Source organism: Dendropsophus ebraccatus, chromosome 4 (assembly GCF_027789765.1).
Source record: "Dendropsophus ebraccatus isolate aDenEbr1 chromosome 4, aDenEbr1.pat, whole genome shotgun sequence".
In the NCBI taxonomy this organism is placed as follows: domain Eukaryota; kingdom Metazoa; phylum Chordata; class Amphibia; order Anura; family Hylidae; genus Dendropsophus; species Dendropsophus ebraccatus.
The window spans coordinates 48,887,157-48,907,810 of NC_091457.1; positions in this window are offsets into that span (position 1 = coordinate 48,887,157).

A 20,654-nucleotide genomic window follows, 5' to 3' on the forward strand; every position below is an offset into this window, starting at 1 on the left:
CTTGGAAGAGACCACACACATAAAATGTTGATGCATTTTTTGAAATATATTATCTTCCAAACTGCAAGAGAAAAACATCTGTGTGGACTTAGTGATAGAATAGATGTTCTATTTTTAAATACAAGTGAATGAAGATCTCATCCATCTAATTATCAGCAGGTGATGGCATAGATGGAGTGCATCTAACATGAATGAAGTATTGCTGGCCCTCAGGCTATGTACACATTTATATAGCTGGGATATCTTCTGATTGCATGAAATGATATGAGTTTCGAAATGCATTAAATACATCAAAACATTGGGTTACTGCACCACATGGCAGCCCCTTTCATCGCTACAAAGGTTTTTAGCACTTTTAGCACTTTAATGTAATGCCATGTGAAATCCAATGTGGGTGATTGTTGCTTTATAGATGTGAATTAAATAGAAAATGGAGATCAGTATGAATCGTATAGAACTTGTTAATTGCTGTCTGCTGGAGTACCAACATAATACATCATCATACAACCTGGTACAGCATTCATAGATATGAATAGGTTTATTAGCTCGGGTAATACCCACATGACCCACAACCACACAGCTGATTGTACTATGTGGCTTATATAATTGTATTACAGTGGGGGTCGAGTGATTATATACCATGACAGCAGCATGTACTAGTCATTTTAAAATAGAATTAAAAAAAAAAAAAAAAAAATCAAAAATATCGATTAAGGTTGACCTCATCTGTCAGTCTGTCCAATATCTATCTATCTATCTATCTATCTATCTATCTATCTATCTATCTATCTATCTATCTATAAAATCCAAGGTTGCTGAACGGCACTGTGTGGCTCAATGGCTCAATTTAGGTTGCTCAGCCTCATGGTCCCAGACCCACGTCCCGGCGGTACTAGAAAAATAGGAACAAGGCGGCACTCCTAAAGTAAGTAAATAAAAGTGGTTTAGTTTATTCTCTCTCTATATATATATCTTATTGTTATATTTATACTTAATAGCAATAATAGCCAGCATGGCAGCTATTACAATTTCCACGAAGGTTTTCACCTCGCTTTCACAAAGTATTTAAGCAGGACCTGTCACATTAAAAATACAGTCCAACCTGAAGTCATCATGTTATAGAGCAAGAGGTGCTCTGCAGATGGATATATAGTTTTGTACAAAACATTTCAGGAAAATTTGTCATTTATTCATTTATTTCTCTGCCCACTGTCTAATTCAGTTCTCTCTAAATTCCCATAGATGTCACTCACTGAGTAGGACCACCCACTTGACTTTTTCCATATACATGAATAACTACATGTAAGTTATCCTTTAACTTTTCCCACAAAACTTTATAACAATCTACTTAGCTCCTCTTGCTATATCACATGATGCCTGCAGGTTGGACTGTATTTTCAAAGTGAAAAGTTCCCTTTAATCATTTAGCAACCTATGACAGACCTGGTGTGTCATGGCACCGATAGGGGGGAACAGAGATAACTCACTCTGTGAGCCATCTCTGTACCATGCTGCTCTAGTGCCATGATGGTCTAGTGGCAGATCAGGTTCTCACAATCGCATTGTGAGAACCTGATTTCTTATACTTACCAGGCCAGGCATCAACAATGTTCTGATGCTGGTCCTGGGTCAGAAATCACTAGAGGCTGCCTTCAGTAGCCCATAGTAAACTATCACAGAAAGAATAGATCAATGCTGTACAGTATGTACTACATTGATCCCCATGACCGTTCATGGTATTTTTTTTTATTAATAAAGAATCTAATCTAGAGATGAGCGAACCTCTAGCATGCTTGAGTCCATCCGAACCCGAACGATCCACATTTGATTAGCTGTGGATGCTGAAGTTGGATAAAGCTCTATGGTAGTCTGGAAAACATGGATACAGCCAATGACTATACCCATGTTTTCCACATAGCCTTAGGGCTTTATCCAAGTTCAGCAGCCACCGCTAATCAAATGCCGAACGTTCGGGTTTGGATGGACTCAAGCGTGCTCGAGGTTCGCTCATCTCTAATCTAATTCCATTCTAAAAGTTTAACTCACCACCCCTTTTTCCATATTATAGATAAAAATAAATAAATAAAAAAAATATATTTGCTATGGCCGAACTAATAAATTACCACATTCCTGATCTCACATAGTAAACAAAAAAACCTGCCAAGGCGCAAAATTGCAGATTTTCAGGTCAAATTACATCCAGCAAATTTTAATATAAAGTGATAAAAAAGTCACATATATGCAAGCAAGCTACCAGTAGAAGGTACAGATCATAGCGCAAAAAATAACACCTCAAATAGCCCCATAGTTGTGCTGCAGTATTGTATGTGACTGGCAGGCCTCCCTCCCAGTCATAAGTGTTTCAGTACATGTGGAAGGAGTGAGGAACAGGGGGGCTGGTCACTTTTTGAATCAGACCAATGACCTCCTACATAACATCCCCAGCCAGTTAACCCTTCGCTGTGTCAGGAGCCGGCGCTCAACTGTGTAACATTATTATCGTGCTAACTAGCAGACAGCACTGCTAGTCATTACTCACTATGTTGCAGTGGCTGGAGCCTGTGCCCCAATCAGGTCCTGGGGCTTGGATTCCAGTCTCCATAAAATTCCCACTTCTATCATGTCTAGTTGCCCGCTATAGAGCCTTTCTTGTAGAATGCCTAAGCTAGCTGTCTTTATCTGGTTTGCTATTCTGGTTTATCTGATCCTTGGCTTTGTTCCTCTGGCTTCCCCCTTCCTTTCTGACTTGGTACTGCGACGTCCGATTGTTACTGACCCGGTTAGTTTACCCTTCTTATATTGTGTATTGTCTGTCCTGTCACTGTTTTGTGTTTGCACTTATCAAGAGTAGGCTGCAGTCTTCAGGTTGGGGCCAGTTTATTAAAGAGTTGGGTTCCCCAAAAGGCAGGGTCGGGGCTTAACTCCGTCCTTCTGTCTGTGGGTCTCTGACAATCATCACACGCTGGCTATTAGGCTAGCTTTATCTAGTGTGGTTGACGTACCTTCTGCTTTTTACTGTGTTATTTTCTGGCTTTCCTGACCCGGATTTTGCTCCCTGACTACTCTAGTTATATGGCTCCCCTGACTTTTGGCTATTTTGACCTGACTAGTCTGTGGACTCTGGCTCTGTACCTTGCTGCCCGTTAGGTTTGACCCGGCTTTCTTTCATTCCCTATTTGTTGTCCATCTTGTCTATGTTCAGTGTTTCACGTATTGTAAGTCAGGGATTGTTGCCTACTAGCCTGCAGTCGATTAGGGCTGTCTAAGGCAAGTACGCAAAGACAGTGGGTGGGGACTAGTTTAGGGGTCACAGTCTTTGTCTACCCTGTCCCTTCCCTAACTGATCTTTACTTGCAGATTCCTGACAACAGAAGTGTAAAAACGAAAATTAGCTTGGTCCTTAAGGGGTTAAAGGGACATCAGAACAGTGGGGGATGTTCAAAATTTTTTTATAGGAAATAATTTAATATGTTTGACTTTATTTCTATCGTTTGGTTGGCGAAGCCTCTGCTATGTGTTTGTAGGTAAGAACTTTTACATGACCACATTGCTCATTTTCCTAAGCTGCACTTTTGTCCATAGTATTATAACATTTTAGTGGCAGCCTTTGGATAATGTGGTCTGTAATAATGTTATTGCAGAGACGTAATCAATCTATGAGACTAAAGCTAGCCTAGAACAGATGAAGAATTTTAATGGTAAGTAAATTCTAAAAATTCCCAAATTCCTATAAAATCCCTTTAATAGCTAATCTACCTACGGTATTTATATTCAATATGGAAGTGGAAGTACCACTAGTATGAGTGAAAAACCCTCCCTGGGCAGCTAAATTGGTCGTTGACTCTGATAATCAAAACCAGACAGTCGTATAAAATATTGAGAAGCTTCAAATATGAGAACAAGTCAGTTACTTATATTTAAGACTGTATTCACACTAGCTTCTGGGCCTCTGATGAAATTCTTTGATTTGATGGGAGGAACAACGCTTCATGTAGTGTTTTTTCTCCAGTTAATAAGTTAGAAACTCCAATGCGATGGGGTCAGTTGGGTCCAATGGCCACCATTACTGTCCAAAACTATTATAAATGAAAGCTATGATTCAGATGTGGACAACTTTTATTTTAGGGGAAATGCTTCCTAATTTCGAGACATAAATTTTTAATTCCTCTTTACTATCATCTTTATTTCTCTTCCAGTAACACATATTTTACACTACATTAATGACACCAGCATGTGGTTTTCTGCCTTTTTTTCTAGTAAATTCAGGCTTCTTCACTTGTAATGGTAAATTAGGAGAGCAGCTGGTCTGGGGATACGCATGCAGTCACCTTCATGCCTCTAGCTGGGAGTTTTACGATGTGCGCCCAGCATCTAACCTTCTGTTTAACTATCGCTTGCTGTCATTAAATGTGATTATATGAAGACTGCATGCAAGATATCTGCATTACTATATTTGTACACACTTTAGAACCAGTTGCGTCACCTCTATAATGAACAGGTTAATTTTGCCAGTGTCTGGTTTTCCTCACATACTTGTATGAGGCTTAGATTGTTCGGGCTTTCAGCAAAGTAACAGTATAATAAGACTTGCAGTCCCGTGCAGGTGTTTTTAAACAAAAAATAGAATTATTGTTTGAAATGTGTTTTTAAACATTCAACTTCAAAAACTTTTTTGTTTTGCCAACTTTAGCGGACGAATAAAATTACTCAAAACTTTGCTATTCTCTCCTTTCAAAGCAATTGGGAATCCTTATTGTTGTAGTCTCATTTTGCAAGTCACAGCTATCCCATTGTATATTTGGAAAGTTTATGTCTGGTTTTGTTCACATTTTACATGGCTTCACATTTCTTCCCCATGAAGTAACAGCCTTCTAGATTACTTATCTATGAAGGAACATCCAAAAGCGACCATCTTTTTTTTCCTATGAATTGGCAAGAGTTTTATATTATTGTGTACAACCCCAGGAATATTATTATCTATTCACTTCGGCAAAAAAATCAGACATTAATTTTGGGAGTAGAAAATGGAAAAAGACCGGGAGATTGGTTTGTCAATGGGGATTTTAAAGTTGCCCATAAACTAGGTATTTCACAAGATGTGAAATTCAGGCAGCAAAGTAGTCCATGAGCTGGTGTGAACTGGGCCTGTTTTTGCTTTTGTGTGACACAACCGCTTTTGATTGACTTTTTCCTCTGCCTGTCCGGAACCTTGAGGATCAGAGTGCCGGTCCAATGGGGATCTGGACCGGGCTCTTGATCCTCATAAAAGAAAGCTGAGCCAGTCTCTCATTGCTGGCTATTAAGGTTCATACCCTGATCCAAGCTCCCCCTGTCTATTCCTGCGATCCCCGTCCCTAATTCCTCAGCTCGATTTACCTGTTATCTGACTCCCACCTGACCTTTGACTATCCGATTGTTTACTGATTTTGTACTGCATAGCCTGTTTGGTTTTGACTTTGGTTTGTTGACCCTCCTTTTGTGTTTGTTTGTCTCGTTCTGTGTTACACTTATGCCAGAGCAGGGACCGCCTTTGTGGTTGTCCACAGCTACCTAGGGCTATTTGACTAGTAGACTAGTAGGTAGGCACAGTGGGTGGTTTCAGGCCTAGGGCTCACTGTCGTGTCTTATTCCTACCTCCCCGTCCTGACAAGCGTTAAGGGAAGTAGATTCAGACTGATTAAGTCATGACTCTTAGAGAGGTAGCACGGAGTTTGAAAGTAATAAAATCCCATTTACACTGGCTGATATGGGGTGGAATGAACACAAATCCAGCAAGTTGTTCTGTAATTGTTTAAAAGGACTTTTTATGTAGACATTGCGTGATTGGTTCTGCCAACTAATCAGCATTGTTACGTCCACAGCAATGATTGAATGTGCTAACAAGCGAGAATTTGCTTATTTGTTGACTAAATAGGGGCATGCTTACACAGGACAGTAGATGGCTGAATTAACGTTCAAAAGTTTTCTCCGGATCATTGGTCATAAATTATAGTTAGAATGTTGCACACAGGCTAAGGGTAAAGTTAAAGGGGTATTCCCATCTCCCTATACTACCTTTGTACTGTTTTGAGCTCCGGCCGCCTAGTCATCTCTTGCACATAATAGAGAGAGGAAATTATGCCAGCAGTGAGGCCACTGCTTCCAGATCTGTGGTCGGTAACCTAGGCGATTAGCTATAAGGGTGCCCCCAGAAACGTTTTTGTGTCTTTTTTGTGTCATTTTTCTGGGCTCCAAAAAAACTGCAAAAGATTATCTTGTCGTTTTTTCTGGCGTATTTGACATTAGGAGTCAATGGCTCTTTTTGGCCTCTTTGCTGCTTTTGGCAAAACTGCCACATAAAAAACAAAACAAAAAAAAAACGATAGAGAGGAGAGAAAAATGCTACAGAACAAGACACCAAGGATGGCATTTTATAAAATTCTGTTGACTCACAGCTAAATTTTGCTAAAATTTTGTTGAGTGTGGAACCAGCCTAACAAGGGGGAGAGGAGCAGCCAAAGCATGAAAAGGAGACAAGAATGAAAATTAGATACAATTGCAAAAGTGTATAACTTTCCATGATCTACAACTGACACTGATGTTGGTAATGGTATTATCTCTTTAAGGCAGACTGACAAAGGTAAACAAATATATAGTGGTTATTTATGAAAAGACAGACTAGGGTTTGGAAAGATATAGCCTGCAGCTAATAGTAAGAGAAGAAAGAAAGCCAACTGATTACTATATATCCTGATCACAGCAGGTCTCAACAGTGAGACCTGCGGCTATCGATAACTTTTGACATGTTGTCAGGCATGTCAAAAGTTATTTTCAATGAGGGTGACTCTTTAAGGTCATCTAAGAAAGTGGGCAGTGTACATTTATGAGTTGTACATTGAGGGAATGGAGAGAGGGAAAGGCATAAATGAGTAATGGGTCTGAAAATAAACAACCGCTAAAATTAAGATAGACGTAATGAACATGGTGAATGTTCCTCTGTGACGTCAGTCAGAAAAATAATTAAACATAAAAATGGAGCTGTAGATAAGTTTTGTTGTATATCTCACAATAGTACCTGTTTCACTTCTCTGGTTGAATTCTGGTATAAATCTGAAAGTGCACTTATGAAGCTACATATGAATGGACAAGGTCGCAAATAACTTCTTGTGTTACATTTATACTACTTTGATCCCCTAATGGAAGCTACCAGGTATGAAAAGGGGTGAAGTTACATATATGCTAATAAGGCAAGAATCAAAGAGGAAAGGCGTCAGACAGTGAAATGATGAATGAAAACAGGGTAGCTCTATGGCAGGGGTAATGCAAATACATTCTTTGAGCTATTACAAGTAGTGTTGTGAGACACATCTATAAAGATGCAGAGAAAAGTAATGGTTGAATGAAATGTGTGGTGTAAATGTGTGGTAAAAAAAGTCACCAAAAATTGTTAAAAATTGTTTAACATAAAAACATTATTTAAACAATAAGGCACCTTCCCTTTAAATGTTTACAAAAGACTTATTGGGGATAAAGTGATTTTTATGCACTCACTGCTGTTATTAAGCCCCTTTCTCTCTATAACTATTTCTCAATTGTTCCATTTCAGAGGAAAATACCAGAACTGAGCTGTTTGCCAGCAATACTCACACAGGCACTTTCTTGCCCTTACTTTCCTTGCCAAGAACAGGTTGGCATTGTGCTGGATTGATGATTTACACAATGCCATACTAAATGGCATGTGGGATAAAAGGTTACAGATGCACTGGCTTTGAAAGGTGCTATGTTAGGAGAAAGGAAAGAAACAGTATCACAGCAAGGCAAGTGTTACACTGAGCCCCGAGCTTCTGCTATTGCTGCTGCTCAGAGGCTAAAGGGAAGGGGAGGGTGAGATTTCACTGCAGCATTGCAGCAGGTAACATGATATTTACATAAGGGACAGCTCGCATGAGCTTTATGGGTAATCAGAGATGAGAGAGAAGCTTTGATTTATCTTTGAGGAACTAAGGATTTCCCAAAAATTAAAATAGCCCATTGATTGGTAACCTCAACCAACCATAAAAACGGCATTACCTTTTTCCCAAAGTAAATAGAGCTTTACTATTTTCAGACCACTCATTGATCAGATGCTGATCGCCTATCCACAGGATAAGTGATGAGTTTTATTCTTGGAATAATCCCTTTAAGTAATACCACTTTGTATAGCATATTTTACTATAATCTACATAACTAGCATATCTGATTGTGTTAAGGTTTCACACTGAGAAATTAGTTCCATAAAACATCACTGGGTCAGGTTGTGTTCTTCTAGTGAATCCAGGCCTGTTTATTTCACATGTGGCGAGCCATATTGAAGCACTTGAAAGATTTTGCAACAAGACAGCAAGTTTATGACAGTGATCTTTACCATAAACTACATATTGGAATCCCTCCCAATCTCTCCCTTTGGACAGCTAAACTAATGCAAAGAATGTGCAATGAATGAATCAAGTAAATGGGGCTCCAGTTATATAAGCGGAAGAGGCATCTGCATCTCTTCTTCTTTGATGAGAGCCGCAGTTCACCACAGTGATATTTGAAAGGAGTCTGACTTATCAAGAAACGAAAAGCCTTCACATGTGAATCTAGTTAAATGATATTTCTACTTCTTTCATCAAATGGATAAAAAGGAAAAACATCAAACCTCTTCTTTCTTTCTCCTGTTGACCCACATTTATTCATTTCTGTATTTACAATGTGTCCCTATTTTGGGGGCCGAATAATAGACATACATGTGTGCATACAAATATGCTGCTCTCTTTTTTTCTTGATGCTATACACACAACTTATGATGCCATTGGTTTACCAAGAGATACAATGGAGTGATAGAGTCATTGTCATATGGGAGTAGGAAACCCATTGTTGACGTTTAGCCTTGTTTTTAGTCTCAGTACATCGGATAAAAATCAGGTTCCCTTAAGGAGGCTGGTGTCACGGCCGCGGCGGCGTCCCGTGTTCCGGGCCGCCGCCGCGACCTCCTCCTGCCCCATGCAGCCGCCGGGGTCCTTGTGCAGGGACCCGGCGCTGCTGCTAGTTCGGCCCCTGGGGGCGCCTCACCTCTCCTCCGCTCCTGTCTCTCACTGTGCCGGCCGGCGCGCGCGTCCCCGCCTCCTAGGGCGCGCGCGCGCGCCGGCTGTCTCAGATTTAAAGGGGCAGTGCGCTCCTAATTGGTCTGTTTGTCAATCACTCCCCTATAAGTTCCAGCCCTGCCCCCTTCCAGGGGTTGGAGCCTCTACATGCTTCCCATAGCGTTTGGCCCAGCTCCCTGTTGTTCCTGATTCCTATCCGCTACCTGGTCCCTAGTCCTTGTTCCTGGTTCCTGCTCCCCTGTTACACCATTGCTCCTGTGTTCAGCCTGTCACCTGCGGTCACGCCTACAGACCTCGGCCAGCACCATCTCCTGCCTACTGCTCCTACCACGCCTCGCCTGCCGTCACTAGCAACCAAGCCAGGGGTAGCGACCTGGGGGTCGCCTGCCGCAGCAAGTCCATCCCGCCTTACGGCGGGCTCTGGTGAAAACCAGCGGCCCCTTAGACTCCGCTCCCTGGTGAGGTTAGTGCCATCGCTGGTGACGGTCCAGTGGATCCACTACTCCAGGCGTTACAGTAGGCTCCAACCATGGATCCCGGCGAGGTGCCTGATATCCGTGACGTAGCCCGTGTGGTCGCCCAAAAGGCGCAGCAGATCCAGCAACTCACTGCCCCTTACAGCAGCATACTACAGCCCAGCGCACACCACCTCCTGCTGCTTTTTCTACACTTCGACTGGCTCTCCCAAGCAAATACTCTGGTGACTCCAAGTTGTGCAGAGGATTCCTGACTCAGTGCACCATGCATATTGAACTTTTAAGTAGTCAGTTTCCCACCGAGCGCTCTAAAGTGGCTTTCATCATCAGCCTATTGGAGGGTAGAGCTCTGGCCTGGGCCACGCCGCTGTGGGACCGAGATGACCCTGCTGCTGCCAATCTACGAACCTTCCTAGTCGAGTTTCGCTCCAGTCGGGTGAGAGACGTGCTTTCCGCCCGAGACCTACCTACCTCCCTGAACGAACTCATCCTACTGGCCACCAGAGTTGATACTCGTTTTTTGGAGAGGGAGGAGGAGGTTCGGCATGAACAACGACTAAGCCTGTCCCGTCGCCATCACCAGCTGGCGCCGGTCTTCCAGAATCCTGACATTTTGGTGTCCCAGCCCTCTCCTGAGATTCCTATGCAGGTGGAACGGGCTCACCTGACGCCTGATGAAAGAATTCGTCGTCTGGAGCTGAATCTCTGCCTCTACTGTGGTGGTTCAGATCACTTTCGGCTGAGATGTCCCCAACGTCCTCAAGCGTCCGGGAAAAGCTCGCACCTAGGTCCGGTGGGACAGGTGTCCCTAGGTGTGAATGCCACCTCTCCAAGTTTGTCTATGCCGGTTTCCATCCAGACACCCTCAGGACAAAATCACCAGACTACTGCCCTTCTCGATTCTGGGTCAGCAGGCAGTTTTATTGCGGCAACATTGGTCCAAAGATGGCGGCTACCCGTGACCCAACTAGCCAAGCCCCTGACTATCTCCTCGGTCACGGGCGAGATTCTTACCGACCATGTGTACTACCAGACCGCACCTCTAGTCCTCCAGGTGGGTCCTTTACATCAGGAAAAGATATCCTTCTACATCCTGCCCCATTCTTCTCCCGCCATCCTCCTGGGACTCCCTTGGCTGCAATTACATGCCCCTAAGCTGGACTGGAGAATCGGGGAGATTCTCAGTTGGGGTCAGGACTGTTCCAACCAGTGTCTCAAGTTACCTCAGACCAAGTACTCTATGTCGTCACCTGACCCCGCCAAGCCTCTATCCGGCCTACCGGCGGAAGACCAAGACTTGCCGGATGCCTTCTCTGCCGAGGAGGCGGACTCTCTACCATCTCACCGGGCGTACGATTGTCCCATATACCTCCTTCCTGGTACTCCTTCTCCACGAGGTCGGGTGTACCCTCTCTCCGTACCCGAGACTGAGGCCATGTCCTCCTACATCCGGGAGAACTTACAGAAGGATTTCATCCACAAATCCACATCCCCTCGCCACATTATACCTCCCGATCGCCTAGTACCAGTCGTCACCTCTACTCTTCAGAAAATACCCCCCGGAAAGACCCATGTTCACCCTGCGCTTCGAAGAAGGATTTTGAAGTGGGGACATTCCTCATTGGAGGCCGGGCACCCTGGAGTCCAAAAGACTGGGCAACGGATCTCCCGCCACTACTGGTGGCCCAGTCTGTTCCAAGATGTCAAGGACTTTGTGGCTTCCTGTACCATCTGTGCCAAAAACAAGTCCTCCCGACTAAGGCCTGCCGGCCTATTACAGCCCTTGCCCGGTCCAGACCTTCCCTGGCACCATATAGGGATGGACTTCATCACTGATTTGCCGCCATCTGCAAGCAAGAAAGAGGGGGAGGCCAAAGGGGGGGGGGGTACTGTCACGGCCGCGGCGGCGTCCCGTGTTCCGGGCCGCCGCCGCGACCTCCTCCTGCCCCATGCAGCCGCCGGGGTCCTTGTGCAGGGACCCGGCGCTGATGCTAGTTCAGCCCCTGGGGGCGCCTCACCTCTCCTCCGCTCCTGTCTCTCACTGTGCCGGCCGGCGCGCGTCCCCGCCTCCTAGGGCGCGCGCGCGCGCCGGCTGTCTCAGATTTAAAGGGGCAGTGCGCTCCTAATTGGTCTGTTTGTCAATCACTCCCCTATAAGTTCCAGCCATGCCCCCTGGAGCCTCTACATGCTTCCCATAGCGTTTGGCCCAGCTTCCTGTTGTTCCTGATTCCTATCCGCTACCTGGTCCCTAGTCCTTGTTCCTGGTTCCTGCTCCCCTGTTACACCATTGCTCCTGTGTTCAGCCTGTCACCTGCGGTCACGCCTACAGACCTCTGCCAGCACCATCTCCTGCCTACTGCTCCTACCACGCCTCGCCTGCCGTCACTAGCAACCAAGCCAGGGGTAGCGACCTGGGGGTCGCCTGCCGCAGCAAGTCCATCCCGCCTTGCGGCGGGCTCTGGTGAAAACCAGCGGCCCCTTAGACTCCGCTCCCTGGTGAGGTTAGTGCCATCGCTGTTGACGGTCCAGTGGATCCACTACTCCAGGTGTTACAGCTGGTAATGCTAGTAATGACTAGAGATGCGCGAAATGAATCTGACGAATCATAATTCGCTGAGAATAGGGCCGTCAATTCGCTTCATTCTGTGAAGAAAATTTCCGCCAGATTGTTAAGGAAGTTTACAAAAAAAACAAAATGGTGGCCGTGCATGTTGTCTGGAGCATCACTGGGCAGGAGAAAGGGATTAACCGTAATCCCTAGTGCCCGTCTAATCAGCTGCAGGCCCCTCTGTGATGTCAACACCTCCCCCTCTACATAAGACGGTTCATTTAGAGAGGTGGCCAGTTGGCTGTGTATGGAGGAGAGAGCAGGATGGCAGCAGGCAGTTAGAGCAGAGCAGGGAGAGACTAACAGAGCAATATAGGGACAAAAAGGTGAGTGGATAGAATAGGAGGGCTGAATGTGAGTGATTTTCTGTTGTAGCTGCCAACTAAGGGTCCTGTTTACCAAGTAACTCGGTGCCCATAGGAATTCACTGGGACCAGTGAAGACACAGTGCATATTCTTCACCAACTGGGCATTGGGCACTGTACACTCCTGTAAACTCCTATTGAGTAATACCAATTTACTGGGATCAGTGAATGGACAGTGCACCTTACATATTCAGTGGTCGCACTCCACTCCTACTGTGTTAAATTAGGTTACTGAACTGAGTGGGTGCTTTACATAATCAGTGCTCGCACTCCCCTCCTACTGTGTTATACATGTTGGGTTTCATTAGTAAACTGAGTGTACACTTTACATAATCAGTGGTAACACTCCACTCCTATTGTTTAATACAAATATAGTTTTATTACTGTAATGAGTGTGCGTGTTACACAATCAGTGCTCGCACTCCATTCCTACCGTGTTATACAAGTTGGGTTTTATTAGGTTGGATGATTGACTGGCTGATTGACATTTTTTTTAGATTGTGATTTTCCAATTTTTTACACTTTTACAAGAACAACAAATTTGGCCTTTTGTCATAGTCCAAGTATTGTAGCTACTATAGTTTTATTGAAATTCCTTAAAGGAGAAGTCCATCGAATTTTTTTTTTAAGTAGTGTATTGCCCCCTAAAAGTTGTACAGATCATCAATATACACCTCTTACAGGAAATACTTATAAAGGGCTTTTTTCCTGCACTTACTACTGCATCAAGGCTTCACTTCCTGGATAAAATGTTGATGCCACGACCCGACTTCCAGAGCTGTGCGGGCTGTGGCTGCTGGAGAGGATGATGGTAGGGGGACACTGAGGGACACAGGGCACTGGAGGGACACTGAGCATCCCTCTGCCATCATCCTCTCCAGCAGCCACAGCCTGCACAGCTCTGGGAGTCGGGTTGTGACATAACCATGTTATCCAGGAAGTGAAGCCTTGATGCAGTAGTAAGTGCAGGGAAAAATGCCCTTTATAAGCATTTCCTGTAATAAGTGTATATTATTAATTTGTATATCTTTTAGGGGCCAATACAATTCTTTATTACAGTTTTTTGCCGGACTTCTCCTTTAAGATTCGATTTGCGAATATTAGCGACTTTGACCCAAAATTTGTGAAACTCGCAAAAGGAATTTCTGTCTGCTTCACTCATCTCTAGTAACCACTTATATACTTAAAAGTAAATAGGAAATAATTGCAGAGGAAAAACTAATTTCCCATGTAAAAAATGACTATGTTGTATAGATCAGTAGAAAGGTGCTAATAAACTGCTATGGCTCTGTGCTGTGCTGTACTTTTACATGCCCTCAGTGATATATGAAGCCACACATAGGTCTGTTTCACATTATGCATGAATGCATGAGAACAGAAGTTTAGCATGTTTGATCATAGGCCATGTTTTGGAGATACCATATGATGGTCTGTGTTCAGACCTGTAGGCACTCTATGCACAGCCTGTGCATGCATCTTTGCCATGAGCATGGACCCTTGTAATGTCGTAGGTATAAATTCATGCCTCTACATATGTTCTTGCTCCTCTTTTCTTTGAATAACTAATAAATTCATGTCATCTACCCTTTAAAACCGCATGGCCTATTCTTGTAAAGTGGTTGCCTGTTGGCCCCTTCCACCCCCCACCAAGCTACATGGATACTGCTGTACTAAGGGGATCAGATTTTCATGCCTGTATACCACACTTTTTATGGACTACTCTCTAGGGATGTCCACCTGACCAGCTGCTGCCATCAAATAAGTCTCATTTCCTTTGAGGGTCTTCATTTTGGGTCTGTTAAAGGTTACAGCCAAGGTTACTGTCACAGGACATTTCTGTACAGCGAGGAGAAGGTTTGTAACAAAATAATATCAACTCTACTTGTAAAACTTGTTTCTAATAATGGAAACTTACAACAATTTACTGCATTCATGCCCAGCTGGCATTGCATAGACTATATGATGTGTGTGATGTGTGGGATGAGGATCAATAGAATTCAGCTTAGTTATTGCCTTCCCCAGCTTAGTGATTGGGTAGGAGCAATTCTGTAATCATAGGTATTCAGCAGCACCAGAGGCAGTAAGTAGTAGAAAGATGTAGAAAGGAAGCTAAGATGACTATGCTTGAAGAGGACTTAGTGGTGTGGGAGCTTGGAGATACTGTATTTGGTTAAGTCTTGCTCTTTAATTTCAGAGCAATAACAGTTGTAACTGGATCCATGTAAATTATAAGCAGTATATTGTATAATTGAGCTGACGGAAAAACACTCTAAATTGTATAGCATACATATGGCGAGTGTATTACAATGGTGAGCATTATTTTCATTGTTTTGGTTATATTCTTAATTTCTCTTAGCATGCTATTGTTTTATGATGATTTGGTGCTTTCATATGTCTGGCAGCTGATACAGGACTCTGTAAGAAAGCAAAAATCCGCTGGCATTAATATATTTTGTTCATTACTTCACATAGTTTGCAGAAAGAATAGTATTACTACCAAGAGCACGTTTAGTGTTTGATTTAGAATGAAACCTTTGGTTCCACTTATCAATCTTCCAGGTTTTAGCCACACTGAGCTAAGCAACCCATTTTCCCATCATCCATAGAGTCCGAGTAAAATACTAACCATGTACAACAATTGCCTCTTCTTCCACAATTCCCAGCAGCATATAACATATGAATTTGCAGATCCAGGATGATGTTATTCATGCTATACCTTTTTGCTACAGTTTTTGTATTGACTACCTCTTGGTGGCCTTCCATAGCTTAATTATACTAACTACAATGATCCCTTTCCAATGATATATATAAAACACCTTTCCTCCACACATAAAGACTACCAATCTATCTTTCATCTTATCTATCTATCTATCTATCTATCTATCTATCTATCTATCTATCTATCTTTCATCTTATCTATCTATCTATCTATCTATCTATCTAACTATCTATCCATCTTCTAGCATCTATCTATCTATCTATCTATCTATCCATCTCCTAGCATATCTCTCTCTCTCTCTCTCTCTCTCTCTCTCTCTCTCTCTCTCTCTCTGTTACTGAGCAATCTAGTATCCAGAAACTGATACTAAAAAATAATACCAATACACAAGTAATGGATAAAACCTCAACACCATGACCACTACCATCATCACAACATAATGACTTATACCAATATAGCCGGGGTGTCTAACTCGATGCCCTCCAGCTGTTGCAAAACTACATCATGATGGTAAGAGCTGGAGAGCTGCAGTTTGACACCTGTGCACTATACAGTCACTGAATAAAATCCACTATATAAACAAATATTACTAATAATACCAGAATACATTAGTGCAGTTACTCGTGTGCCGCATCGCTGGGGGACAGATTGGCCTCTTGTGGACAGAAGTAGAACGCTTCTGCCTCCCGCCATAAGGGTGATTGGCAGGGTGGGGAGTCAATGCGCTCCTCACTTTGTCAATCACAGCATGCACCATACAGGAGTGCATATAGTCAGGCCTGTAGTCTGAGTTCATGCTGCCGTAGGCACTTTGAAAGATGCCCCCCATACTCCTCCCCCCTTATTGTGGGTGTGGTCTGTGGGGGTGTAGTTTGCAGATGAAAGCTGGATGACCTCCATCATACTAAAAGAAGCTGGGAAAGCTGTGTGACCACCTTTATACTGGGAAAGCTGGTTGACCCCCTTCATGCTGGAAAAGCTGAGATACCCCCTCCATGTTCGGAAAGCAGAGTGTTTACTCTTGGTGAGTTTTCTCCCTCAGGGTAGCAGCCAGCAGTTAATCTGTAAGGAGTTTGAAGGACTTTGAAGTAAAGTTCTGAAGTAAATGCTCCGCCGAAAGCTTTAGCGTGCTGTGGATCAGCATGGTGTGGCAGCTGTCAGAGCTTGTAATAAGAAAGTGACAATGTATCATAAACAGATTCTTTGCTGATTTTGAAGTTTATAGCTGGCTGTTGGCAGATCCAAGCCACAATGGCACACAGTGTCACACTACTCTGCCACGGATTTGTCACATCGGTAATTGTCAGTTTGGCAATGGCACTTTGTAGCATAAGATGGTAATGCTAGAATGTTTTGTCAATGGTGCACCTCTCACCAGTCTGGCCTAGTTGCAATTCTCAAGTCCCAGCGTCCTAGTCTCTTGTTTGTGGGGAGAGTGGAATCTGCAGCCTCTCTCTGGACTTGTGTTGTGGATAATGACGCCACACAGTCTTGCCAAAGCTTCAGGATTCTAGAGTGTAAAGACTCAGAGTGCAGAGGTACTGGTTGTGCTTTTGGTTCTTGCAGATGAGAAAATGGGGGTACCTGAATATGCCAAACGTGTTTTGGGGTGATTCCCCTTCGTCAGTGGCCCAAGCATAAAGTGCTTGGGCAATACTTTATGCTTGGGCCACTAACATAGGGGACTGATTGGGGCACACTTTGAGGGAAAGTTATCAAACTAAAAAGTTGTATTTTTGGTGTAAAATGGCCAGATGCAAATTAATTTATTCGCAAATGGCCGTTTTGCAAATAAAATATTGCATCTGTCCATTTTACGTCACCTTTACCAGTGGGGCGGGGAGGGGGTGGAATAGGGGGCGCAGACTTTGGGTCCTTTTCATTTATCATTTTTCGCTACGAAAAATGATACTGAAACCAATGCCAGCTCTGAGCTGGCGTAGGTTTTAAAATTTTCGCACGGACAGGCTCAGTGCGATTGAGATTTATGTAGAGGCAGTACGCCTCTATATAAATCCCCTGAGCTCCGGAGCTGTGGGGACATTTTTAAGCCCCGGCATAAAAAACACTGGACTTCATAAATGTCCCCCTTTGTGCGTTCTGCTTTTCTGCAGTATTAGGCTTTTATAGCTGCAGTATCAACAGTCTTATTGAATACTGTTTTGAAACTTACCATATCATAGTCACTGTTGCCAAAGTGCTCTCTGTCCTGCCATGTTAATTCATATTATGTTTTTGTACTATATTTGCAGACTTGGAGTATTGTGATAGTGTCATAGTATGAGCAAACCAGTCTGAGATTCTATTTCCAATGGATTAAAAAAAAAAAACACCTATGTACACTACTCTATGAAGCATCTCTGGTAGGCAAACTTTTATGGAACTGATCATGAATACCCTTGTTTTCAGAAGCATACCAAGCTACCCTCTTATACCCCTTTCAACTGTATCAGGGTTCACACCATTACAGTTGTATCCTATGGCTAGGCAGAGAGACGTCATCTTTCTGCTCTGGGATATGCTCTGATCGCAGAAATTTCTATACTCCAACCTACAAGGTTCAACTTATGCTGTGAATAGGCCTTTAGCCTGTGTTTTTTGGAATTTTCTGAAACTTTTCTCATCATGGCAGACAAAGATCAATATAGGGCAAGCTGTCTAAAAACTGTAATTTTGTGGTTTATAAGGGGTGTGAATGATATCTTTATTTTTACTTGGTTGATATAGACTTAGGATAGCACTGTACTTTAATGCATTAAAAAACTGGTGGTTACATAGACTGCTTTTCTAATATTAGACTTTTATATATGGAATGTTAACCATACAATGGGATGGATATATTTTCATGAAGATAAGGGGTTAAATGCTAATAACACAGATTGGCTAGTGTAGGTCATTTCCTTTTGAAACTCATTGTAGGACTTCATGTGTTCTTTCATCTCATTGTGTAACTATTATATTTTTAGTACCATTAAAGGAGTTGGCCACTTTATAGTAATATTGTTCAGTGTACTGTATTATACGGTATAAGTAAGTGTACTCACTGCATTTACTGACAGCAGCTCCCTGTGCAAAAATCACAGGCTGTGCTGTCCTTTCTCTGTGGTGAGTCTGTCTATAAGATGGCCGACATGGAGGAGCATGTGACCATGCCCCACCCCCAGTGTCCAACACTGAGCCTGTATATTCCTAAGGAGGACACAGAAGGCAGGGCATGGTCACATGCTCCTCCATGTCAGCCATGACAGACTGACCACAGAGCAGGGCAGCCCAGCCTGGTGAAGGGGATTCTGTTGTTAGCTCTATGGGGTACACAGGGAGCTGCTGTCAGTAAATGCAGTGAGTGCACTTACCAATACTGTATACGGAACAATATTACTATAAAGTGGCCAACCCCTTTAAGTCTCATGTAGCTTAAAATGGGCTTTACAGGATTAAAAGAATATGTTGGTTTCTTCCAGGTCGGTCGTGACTGGTAGTGAAGCCCCCTCCTATGAATGTGAATAAGTGGGGTTTTTTTGTCAGAAATCAGCCATATCTTCTAAACCTGCAAAACGATTTTAATCATCATGGCTGATAGAGTCCCTTCAATATGCCCTAGTACTTCATAAATAGTGATAATTTTTTTTGGGATCATATTGTTCAAAAGTATTTGCTTCACTGCAAGACAATGCCTATGATTCTATAGTGTAATACAAATCCTGTTGTAGTGAAGCTTGGCTGTATTTTTACACCAGTTTGTAATATCCTTTCTTTAGCTTTTGATTTTTTTTTCAAGATTAAACAAAAAATCTAATACACAGCATTCTGGCTGTGTTGTCTGGACCACCCTCTAAGTGCCTTCATAAATTGGTGAGTAGGCGGTCCAGAATACAAAGCCAAATTGCTATGTCTGCCAATGCAAGAAAATGGGAAAAAATCTGAAAGTAGATTTTGTTTCTTTTTTAGGCCTTTAATTTTTCTTAAATGGAAGCTATGCTTAAAAAATCTGGAAATTTGCATCCCGTTCTGTTGAATATGTTGCACCACTTGTTTTCTGTAACTTGCATGTATTACTACTATACACTGAAAGCTGTTCAGTTCCATTATGTGCGTAAAGGTTACCTGTTATCAGGGCTGCTACAAGATCAGCAGTGAATCACATTCTGCAGGTGAAAGCTTGGGTCTCCATGGCTATGAACATGCTATTGGATCAGTTTGTAGTCCTTCTCTGTCTCCTCTTATGGATGCTGAATCTAAGCCCAAATGAACTTAAATCAGGTCTGAACTTAGGAGAGGAAAGAAAGGGGCTGCAGACTAAGCCATCAGGGAGCTGTCTGACAGATTCAGCACAGATCAGAACTGAGCAACTTGCAATGTATAGTAATTAAAGGAGTTATACGGTCAACACAAATCTTGTCTCTAGTTCTGTTGTGGTTTCCAGTTAAAGCAAACCACTTCTCCATCTATACCTCTGGCCTGGGACATGTCATAGAATCCCATGGCTTCAGGTATCATCTCTACACCGATAACACTCAGATCTACCTCTGGTCCGGATGTCACCTCTTTGCTATCTAAGATTCTAGAGTGTCTATCGGCCATATCTTCCTTCTTCTCCTTCCGCTTTCTAAAGCTCAACATGGACAAAACAGAACTAATCATCTTTCCCCCACCTTGCTCCACCCTGCCGTCTAATCTGTCAATCACTATCAATGGCTGCACTTTGTCCTCTGTCCCCCAAGTCCGCTGCCTTGGGGTCACCTTTGATTCCGCCCTATCTTTTAAACCACATATTCAGGCCCTGACCACCTTCATCTCAAAAACATTTCCAGAATCCACTCTTTTCTCACCCCTGACTCTGGCCTTCTATCTAACTCCCTTGCTCCCCTCCAGTCTATTCTTAACTCTGCTGCCCGACTAATCCACCTTTCCCCTCGCTTTGCCTCTGCCTCTACCCTCTGCCAATCCCTTCACTGGCTCCCCATTGCCCAACATATTCACTTTAAATTATTGACCTTGACGTACAAGGCCATCAGGTACATTCACTTTAAGCTCTATTCACTTCAATAGAACTGAGTTGCAAAACCCAACCCAGCTGGAGACCAGAGTTCTGCTGAAGAAAGTGGCCATGTTTTTCTAACGCTGGATAACCCCTTTACTTCAATCTGCAGAAGACATTCAGTACAAATGGTACAATTAAACCGACTGCAGATATGTTTAATTTCATAAAGTGTCTAAACTATAAACTGCACCGTAGGCATGCAATGTGGGCCAAATCCATGGTGGGCAAATTATATTGGATTCATGTAATTAAATTGACTTAAAACCATATAAAAAGTAGCATATGTGCTCATTACAATTTTTTCAATTTTGGAGCTGTAAACTAAACATCCAAACTTACGT